This window comes from Tenrec ecaudatus, chromosome 8, assembly GCF_050624435.1.
Source record: "Tenrec ecaudatus isolate mTenEca1 chromosome 8, mTenEca1.hap1, whole genome shotgun sequence".
Classification (NCBI taxonomy): domain Eukaryota; kingdom Metazoa; phylum Chordata; class Mammalia; order Afrosoricida; family Tenrecidae; genus Tenrec; species Tenrec ecaudatus.
In genome coordinates this window covers 71,477,032-71,487,813 of record NC_134537.1, presented here as the reverse complement: position 1 = coordinate 71,487,813, position 10,782 = coordinate 71,477,032, and positions in this window count along the sequence as shown.

The following is a 10,782-nucleotide window of genomic DNA, read 5'->3' as shown; positions in this document are numbered from 1 at the left end:
ACTGTGTATAGAAGTAACACTGAGCCGCTATCCCCGGAAGAATTTATTTCAGAGGACAGCACTGAATCTGCAGCTCAGGGAGAGGGTCATGTCTGATCAGAGCACATGGGAGCAAAAGAAGGGAAAGGAAGAGAGAGTGGAGCACATCCTGGCCCACCAAGCCTTGAGGACAAGATTCCCGCTCAGAGCAGCCATTCCACAGAGAAGACCATATGGCCGGCCCAACTAACATGACATCCCTCACTGGCCCATAGCCCTACAGGGGACAACACTGGAGATACAGTGTGGGAATTCTGCTCAATCTGATCCCACCACGCAGAGGCAAAACACTTAAGGACATGCAGCAGAACGGCAAGGGAACAGAGCAACAAAGTCCCCAGGGAATACCAAAAACAGACTTTGGCGTCAGGGCTTGGTGCCCCATCAGAAAACACTCCTAAAGGCCAACAAACAGTCCTTGAACTAACTTCAGACTTTTTTCCTTGTTGTTGTGATTTGTTCTCTTTTTTGTCACTGGCTTGTTGTTGTTTTGTTTTATTTTGTTGCTTGGTTTTGCTATGTCTTGTTTTTGTGCATGTTATTATCTCTACAGGTCTGTCTAAATAAGATATTCTGGATGAACAATCTGGAGGAGAAAACAATGGGACCGACAGGTCCAGGGGGACATGGGAGAGTGGGAGGTCGGGGGAAAGGTAGTGGTGTTAACAAACCAGGGACTAAGGAACAACAAGTGATCCAAATCGGTGGTGAGGAGGGTATAGGAGGCCTGGTAGGGCATGACCAAGAGTAATGTAACCAAGAGGAATTACTGAAACCCAAATGAAGGCTGAATATGATAGTGGAACAAGAAGAAAGTAAAAGGAAATAGAGAAAAGATCTGGGAGGCAAAGGGCATTTATAGAGGTCTAAATAAAGGCATGTACATATGTAAATATATATGAGAATGGGGAAATAGATCTATGTGCATGTATGTACAGGTTTAGTATTAAGGTAGCAGAAGGTTATTGGGCCTCCACTCAGGTACTCCCTCAATGCAAAAATACTTTGTTCTATTAAGCTGGCATTCCATGATGCTCACCTTCCCAACACAATTGCTGTAGACAAAGCGGATACATAAGCAAATGTGGTGAAGAAAGCTGATGGTGCCTGGCTATCAAAAGATATAGCATCTGGGGTTTTAAAGGCTTGAAGTTAAACAAGCAGCCATCTAGCTCAGAATCAACAAAGCCCACATGGAAGAAGTACACCAGCTTGTGTGATCACGAGGTGTCGAAGGGACCTGGTATCAGGCACTGTCAGAACAAAAATTATATCATTGTGAATTAGGGGGAATGCGGAGTGGAGACCTGAAGCCCATTGGTAGACAATTGGACATCTCCTCGAAGGTTGGGGAAGGAGACAAGCCAGTCAGTGTGCAGGGTAGCAACGATGAAACATACAACTTTCCTCTAGTTCCTAAGTGCTTCCTTGCCCCCCCACCCCCCACCCATTATCATGACCCCAACTCAACCTCATAAATCTGGCTAGACCAGAGAATGTACACTGGTACAAATAGGAACTGGAAACACAAGGAATCCAGGGTGGATGTTCCCTTCAGGACCAGTGGTGAGAATGGCAATACTGTGAGGGTGGAAGAAGGGTAGGGTGGAAAGGGGGAACCGCTTACAAGGATCTACATATATCCTCATCCCTGGGGGATGGACAGCAGAAAAGTGGGTGAAGGAAGACACTGGACAGTGTAAGATATGACTAAATAATCATTTATAAATTATTAAGGGTTCATGAAGGAGGGGGTAGCAGGGACGGAGGAGCTAAAAATGAGCTGAGGCCAAGGGCTTAAGTGGAGAGCAAATGTTTTGAGAATGATGAGGGCAATTAATGTACAAATGTGCTTAACACAATTGATGTGTGTATGGATTGTGAGAAGAGTTGTATGAGCCCCTAATTAAATGATTTTTTTTAAAAGAAGTAACACGGAACCCTTCAACACCAGCAGTGGGAGTGGCGACACCAGGAGGGAAGGGCATGTAGAAAGGGAGAACCAATCTCGGAGATCTATGTGTAACCTCCTCTCTGGGAGATTGGCAAGGGGGAGGTGGGTGAGGGGAGACGCCGGGGAGTATAAGATAAGATATAATAATTATTTATAAACTATCAAGGGACCAGGGGTGGGATCAGGGAGGGAGGGGGATGGGGGGAAAAAAAGGGAAACCGAGCTGATTCCAGGAACCCAAGTGGAAGGTGAATTATGAGAGTGACGAGTGCAACGAATGTATAAGGGTGCTTTGCTCATTTGATGTATGCACAGATTGTGATAAGAGCCTTATGAGCCCCAATAAAAAGATTTAAAAAAATGATTAGGGCAAAGAATGTACGGATGTGCTTTATACAATTGATGTATGTATATGTATGGATTGTGATAAGAGTTGTATGAGCCCTTAATAAAATATTAAAAAAAAGAAGTAACACGGGCCTAGGAGTTGGGCTGCTAACTGCAAAGTTGGGGTCCAAGCTCTTCATCTCCTCCTTGAGAGAAAGATGTTGCTGTCTGTTCGTGTAAAAAGTTGCAGTTTTGCCCGTTGCTGGCCCTCATGGAAAGATTACCAAAGACATGAGTGTCACCGCAAAGTGTGCCCTGCTTTCAGAAAGAATAACATCTGCGGTCTTAAAGGCTTGGCTTAAAACCAACAGCTATCTAAATGGAGTGTCAGCTAAGTTCACATAGAAGAAGCACTTCAGCCTGTGTGATCCCAGGAATGGAAACAATAAAATTCATGACCCAGAGAGGAAGCATAATTAGAGCTTAAATTCTGAGCACCCAGTTGGAGAAGGCTATGAATGGCAGTAAAAGGCCAAAATCCACTTTTGAATGCAAGGCTTCCTGCAGGGTCCCCTCCTGGATTAGGGCTTCAGTGAATCCACAGTGACCAGGCATCTGCATAGTCTTATCATCAGACACACTGCATTGGAGAGTGGACTGATGCAGATGCAGTTAAACTCAAATTTAATACCTTATCCTTTGCTCTTCCTTTTGAGTCATTTTAAAGTTGTTCTCATTTTTAACATTTTCTGCTTTCTTTTGATTGACGTTTTCTGTTTATTATTGTTGCTCTTGGGTTTACAGGTTTTTGGTGCTTTTAAAAAATGTTCTGTATATGAAATTCAGGATAGATAAATCTATAGAGATAATAACAGGATTAATAGTTTCTTAAGGTTATTACAGGAGAGGTAGGGGGAAAATGGGGAGATAATTTGTGCCGGAAAGAAAATATTCAAAAATGGATGTGGTGATGATTTTACAACTCTTTAATATGATTAAACCATTTAATTATATGTTATATCAATTATTTGTCAATAAAACTGTTCAAAAAATATGTATAGTCTTGAGAGATGTTACCAAGAGAGAGCTCAAGGTTTCAAAAACTCCCCTTCTCTAGTTTTTATTTTGTTTTCCAGACATATTTCAGTCGAGAGACAACATTCAAACCATAATCAAAGAAAAGGTTAGAACAGAGTGAACTTATTGAAGGATATACTTTTGGAAAGTAATCTAATCTAAAGGTCCCTCTCTCACTCACTGAAATCCCCCTGTGGGTTTCCAAGACTGGAACTCTACAGGAGTGGTGGTTTTGAACTGCCAACCATGTGTATCGCAGCCCAGTGAGTAACCACTACACCACCAAGGCCCCATAGCTAGTCTAAAGGCCTGCTAGAGCTGGGCCTTTATTCAGCTAAGGGTAGACCTCTCACAGTTGACAGGCTTTCCAGTGCGTCTTCTGTTAGTGGTTTGTCTTCTGAAGTGTACCTTTGCTTGCCAGGTATGTACATCCCTGCACCCCTACACCCTAGACTTCATCTTGTGCCCTTGTCTCCAGACGCCAAACCCAAAAGTCCTTTCAACCATTTGGGAGTAGTTTGAATGTACTGTCTTTCCCCACCCACACTTTTCACTATCTCTGGACTTTTCCATAATGAAAAAAATGTGTCTCATGTGCCCTTCATCTTCCTCTGTGCTGAAGAAGTATGTGGGAAATGTGTCTCCCTGCCAGCTTCACCTTTTTCCCGTTGCCTTGTTCTGTCTAGCGAACCGAAGCTCTGCATGAGGTCACTAGGAGTTGTTGTGGACTGGCTTTTGGATCTGTGTGCCAAGAGCTTTCCTAGGTATTTTTAAATGCTTCCTCCACAATGGATTCCTTCAGCATAAGAAAAGGCAGAATTCACCTATTCATTACTTTCAAAAACCGTTGATATATCATCAGCTTAATCTTAAGAGGAAATATTTTATTACCTTAAGTATTTCCCCCCTGGTACAAACAGTAATGGATTATTTTTTCTCCATGACCCTTGACCTAACATGATTATAAGCTGATATTATCTGGTGTATGAAAGATATACATACTAAATCTAAAGTGAGAAATGTGATGTACTATTGCTCTTGCATAGATTAAAATAGGCTAATAGATGTTAAGAATAACTTATAAGGGAATATGTTTTATTAGCATTACTTTAAAAGACCGGTTCAAAATCAACCCAAATAAATTTCTACAGTATTGAAGTCATTATCATTTCTAGGCTAGGTGACCTACTTTTAACAAACATAATTGACTCCCAAGTTGATTCTATATCTGTATAAAATGGAAATGGCAGAAAGCTGAATCGGGTGTGTGACACAGTCGCTCAAGAGGTGATACTTCTTCACAGAGAAGTGACTGGAAACACAGTTGAACCAATTCCAGGTTCTCACAAACAAGAGGAAGGCAGAGCCAATATCACCAAGTAAAGAATCCTAACTAGAGTGGATGACTTAAGTCTTCCCAAATCAGAATCTAAATGTGCAAAGCTTATCCTTACACAGTTTATGACAGCCTCTTTGAATGAAAAGAAAGAAATCCCTGGAATTAGCCTTTCTAGTTTTGTTGTTCCCAATGTTTTAACTGCCATTATTAATAGAGGTGCTCTTCCTTTGACTTACTCTTTCCTTTCACCTTCTCTCTAGCCTATTTCATGAGAAACAATTTCCATTATTTACACTCAAAATAACCTTCTAGGAAGCATCCACCGATGTCCTGAGTCTAAAATAAGAGCATAAACAGATCTAAATAGTTAGATCCTGAAGGTTCTGTTTATTTGGGGCAACTAGCTACTAAAAACTTCAAATTCAATAAATTTCTGTGATTTTCCTATCAGGTTACTGACTAGAAAGTATTTTTTATCTTGTCATGTATATATACTGAGTTCGGTGTTTTACAAATATTTCATATAATCTTCATGAAAATGGGGTAAAATGGTGGCATTATCATTTAAAAACTAGGTAAAAGATGTGTGTGTGGGGGGGGGGTATCAACTACCCATGTCCCATGGTTAAGAACAAAGTCCAGAACAGAGCACTGTTGCTTTAAAATAGACCCAACTTCTTAGACTTACATTGTTGATTTGTATTATATATATAAATCATATTTCTTGTTTGTCAAATCAGAATTAATTTTCACTGGGGAAAAAAACGACAAACCAAATTGAACACAATCTAGATCTAGATGTACTGAACGAGCTACTCTATTCTGCTGCTGCCCAGCCCCAGCCCTCAGCCCAGGCACACTAGAAAACTATGAAAGCAAAGATTTACGTGACTGCATCTGGAAATCAGTTCAGGGGATGTATTTGAGTTTATATTTATAATGTATTTTAATATCTATTGTAAAACTGAAGAAAATTTGTTGAATATCGAAGAGGTTTAGTCTTCCAAGCCTCCAGAGTAAATAATGAACTCATACATTGAGACAGTCTTAAGGGAATATTTGAATTTGTCGAATTGAAGGCAAATGACATGTTGATTGAGCAACAGTCTCAACAATTATCAACTAAAGCCACGTTGTTTCCAGGAACAGGAAAAGTAATTAATCTGTAGAGGGCTACACCCTCCAACACCCTCAAGTAGGTGCAATTTGGTTGAAGCATATAATTTTCAATTACTCAGTAGTATCATTGAGATATATTGGGATATAACTTCTATCTGTTACACCAAATATTTTAAAAGCAGTTTGTTTAGTGTTCACTACAGACTTTGAATCATTACATCTTTTATACCTCATGTTAACACTGAAGCTTTGACCTTCTGCTATAGTTCATTTGTGGGCTTGTTAGTTTATTATTTGATATTTTTAATTGCTACCCTCCAAAAAACATGTTAATATTTCACCAAACTTAAAATATACATATTCATTCTAACAAGATGTTTCATTAAATATTCATACTATAACAAAAGAAGAAAAACAGATAAAAATAAGTAAAAGATTTGAGATAAAGGGAAAATGAAAGTAAAAGAAAAAGCAAGGATTCCAGGAGGAAAAATTAATACCCAATATATCTGACTTAAGCTCATGTGTGCTTTACTAGTGTTGAGTTGAAACTTTGACTCTGAGGCTTGTATAGCTAATTCTAAAGATTTAAAGTCTTTTCCCTTAAAAGATAAATTAAATGTCACTGTTATCATACCCATAAGTCTCGACAAACCACTTAATTGCAATATTGGAAGGAGATTCCATTTTCTGGCTAGATTCAATTGGAACTATACTGTTGTAAAGCTAAAAAGTTGCTAGTTTGCTTGTACACACACAAAAAAAATCCATGAAAAAGGAAAACTAGCATTGTGTAGAATTGAGTAAAAGTGAAACCTCAAGAAATATATTAATAAATGGAATGACATATATGGGAGTAAGGGTTGATATAAGTAAATGAAGATATTTCAAGGCTACATTTGAATTCAGGACATAAAAAATAGGCTACCGTGGCTTCACACCAGATGGACAGGAAGAAGCTGTTTTTATTCATTAAGGATCATGAGTGAGATGTGTACCCAGTACAGCTCAAAACTGAATTGAATTCTCCGAGCTTTGAACCATGTTTGGTGGTTCTCTAAATAGGGGTCTTGTCAGGTAGGAAATCCAGTGATGTTAGGCAGACAGCATTCAAGGAAGTGTGGTTCAGTAAAATCAAATGTTGAAGAAGTTCAAAGAGCGGTCTGAGAACTGAGTTCCCTGTGGGTCTTACCTAAATTACTCCTATGTCATGGTTATTCAGTCACAAAGAGGGATGGAGACACCAAACCAATCAGGCTCAACCACCTCTCTAAAGGTGAACTAGAGGTAATTTTGGCTGGTCTACAAAGCACAGAAAGGCTGCACAATATCTAGATAAGATGATGCACTTCCTTTAAGGCAGCGGTTCTCAACCTGTGGGTCACGACCCCTTTGAGGGTCAAATGATCCTTGCACAGGTGTCGCCTAAGACCATCAGAAAAACAAATATTTCACAATATATAATTATATATTTTTGTGATTAATCACTGCTTTAATTATGTTTATTTATGTTCACTATGTAACAATGAAAATATATCCTTGCATATCAGCTATTTGCATTACGATTCATATCAGTAGCAAAATTACAGTTATGGAATAGCAACGAAAATAATTTTATGGTTGGGGGTCACCACAACATGAGGGTCGCGGCATTAGGAAGGTTGAGAACCACAAAATCCACCAAGATGGAACAAAAGAAGTATGGACTAAGCACTATGCAATCATATAAACTAAATGGCATATGAAATTATAAGCAAAAAGAATTTCCATGAAAACCTATAACCCATATAACACTGCTTAGATTCCACACAGAGGAATCAAAAATAACTCCATGAGCCAGGAACATTTGAGCTTAGCCTTGGATAATTGAGAGGATGTAGACACTGAGAGAATTTTAGATTAGAAAACAGGTAGAGGAAGTTCCCAAAAGAAATGAGTTAGGAGTAGCCAAAGACAAGATCAACACTGCAAGAATATAAGATAAATGTAGCGAAGATATTGTGAGGTGTCGGTGAATTAAATATTTGCAGGATTAGATAATTGATTGTATTAAATTACAAGGAATTCTGGTGGCATCTTAGTGAAAACATTCAGTTGTTGACAAAGATAGATGGTTTAAAGCCACCAGTGGTTCGGAGGGAGAACGAGGTGGCAGTCAGCTTCCATATTCAATTCACTGCCATTGAGTTAATTCCGAATCATACTATCAGATGTAGTGGATCAGCCCCTTCTAGTTTCTGAGGTCATAAAATTTTACAGGAAAAGAAAGCTTCATCTTCTGCAGAATAGCTTGTTGGGTTTTACAGTTAGCAGCCCAAGCTGTAGGCCTGTACGCCCCCAGAGCTCCATTGCCTAAAGGATACAGCCTCGACAATCCAATAAGGTTTTATGGGGGGAGTTGTTTTTATTAACTAATTATCAGGCTTGAGGAAGTAAAATTTTAACCAGCAGGCAAAAAGGAATAATTTAAGCTTTTTTGAATTGAAAATCTCTTTATTGATACTATGCTTTAAAAAAAGTAATCAGGCAACAAAAGTGAGAGTCAGATTGAGGGAAACCAGATAATGAAATGTGCAGGTAAGATAAGACACCATTGAATTAGTACTGAGAACTTACAGTTGAGTGATGCCAAGGAACTTTTAAAAAGGATATAGATTAAATGTAATGAGTTATTTAACAATGCTCCATATTATCCATCTCTTAAAGGATTGGCTACTCTCTGTTCTAGAATATATCCGAGCCTCAGGAATTTAGGCTTCTTTGAAAGATAATACTCTTTCAAATGATAATACTTGGACAATAGAAAAGTGGGTGAAGGGAGACGTCAGACAGTGTAAGATAAGACAAAATAATAATTTATAAATTATCAAGGGTTCATGAGGGAGGGAGGAGTGGGGAGGGAAGGGGAAAAAATGAGCTGATGCCAGGGGCTTGAGTGGAGAGCAAATGTTTTGAGAATGATGAGGTCAATTGTGTTAGGGTTCTCTAGAGAGACAAAACCAGATTGCTAATAATTTTATATATGTTTATACAGACAGATATATAACATAAGAAATAAACAATTAAATTATAAAGCAGTACAAATGGCTCAGTGCAACTCACTCCCATGAGACAGTTGTGAGACACTGGCAGTCCTTCAAGTCTTGAGGGCCGCCAAGTAGCCCTCTGTAGAGCAATGCAGGCTATCCAGACACTGGCAGCAAATAGCAAGGCAGGTCACCAGCAGTCAGCCAGATGACAGGGTCTGACAGTCCCTATCTCAAGAGATATAAATTCCAATGGTGTGGAGAAGCAGGTCTTGAAGGAACCTCAAATTTCAGCGGCACAGTCCACGGGTTAGGTGTACCACAGGTAGTGTGGCTTGCAAATGGAGGCACAGAACAAGCAAGGCAGCCGCACACTGGTCTGATGATCAAAGAACGAGAGACAAGAAAGATGAGTCTCTCCGAGCCATTTATCTCTCCGCCCTTCAATTAATCCCACATGTGTTTATCAGCCAGGTTGGCACAATAAACTAACTACCTCAATCCACCCCTTGCCAACTTGACACCTGTACACAATTCTTTCGCAATATATAATTATATAACTTCCAGACATTAATGAAATCACACTTATACACTGACAATTACACTGACAAATACACTGACAATTACAAACCTCGCTTTTGCAATTGATCACATGGTAATAGCTGATATGTAGAACTACCTTCTTCTACTACCTATTCTGTATTACCTTTACCCTCAGCAAGCACCTCAGCTTGCTGTGGTTTTTTGCTTGGTGGGGTGACCCAGACCTTCATTCCTGAGGGGTCTAGGTCATTATAAGTCCTGTCAGGATTGGGTTGCTGTAACTTATCATTTAATTTAATTACAGGGCATGCTAGCTTTAAGAGTCGGCCTATGGGATCTCCTGGATTCCAGATATATTCTTCTTTACCTCCATTATGTAGCACCAGTCCAATTTCTCCTTGGTAATCGAAATCAGTCACACCACCTAGCACAGTGAAACCCTTCCTGACCTGTTGATCCAAAGGCATGAGAAGCCCAAAGTGGCCAGGGGGCATTCTCAGCTGCCAGTTCAGTGAAATTTGTGCTGTGTTTCCAGATGGGAGAGTTCCTTCCTTCGGGACCAGGATCTCCAGGCTTGAAGAACACAGGGTTGCTGAGACAGGAAGCAAAAATGCTGCAAGGGGATCACTAGGAGTAATAGTGAGTGGTGCCACTCCAGCTTCCACCCCTTGGTTCCTGGACCCATGAATTCTGGCTATTGGAGACACAGCACCATATATTGGCCGCAGGTTTAGAGCGTATACAGCTTCCTGGAGAACATTGCCCCAGCCCCACAAGTTGTTGCCACCCAGTTGCCAGCGTAATTGTGTCTTTAGGAGCCCATTCCATCGTTCTATCAAGCCAGCAGCTTCAGGATGATGAGGCACATGATATGACCAGTGGAGTCCATGGGAATGGGCCCATTGCCACACTTCACTTGCTGTGAAGTGAGTTCCTTGATCTGAAGCAATGCTATGTGGGATGCCATGCCGGTGGATGAGGCATTCTGTAAGTCCACGAATGGTAGTTTTGGCAGAAGCATCACGTGCAGGGAAGGCAAATCCATATCCAGAGTAGGTGTCTATTCCAGTAAGAACAAAACGCTGTCCCCTCCAGGATGGAAGTGGCCCTATGAAATCAACGTACCACCAAGTTGCTGGTTGATCTCCCCGAGGAATGGTCCCATATCTTGGACTTAATGTTGGTTTCTGTTGCTGGCAAATGGGGCACTCAGCAGTGGCAGTGGCCAAGTCAGCCTTGGTGAGTAGAAGTCGATGTTGCTGTGCACAAGCATAACCTCCATCTCTGCAACCATGTCCACTTGGTTCTTGTGCCCATTGGGCGATAACAGGAGGGGCAGAGGAAAGAGGAGAACCAGT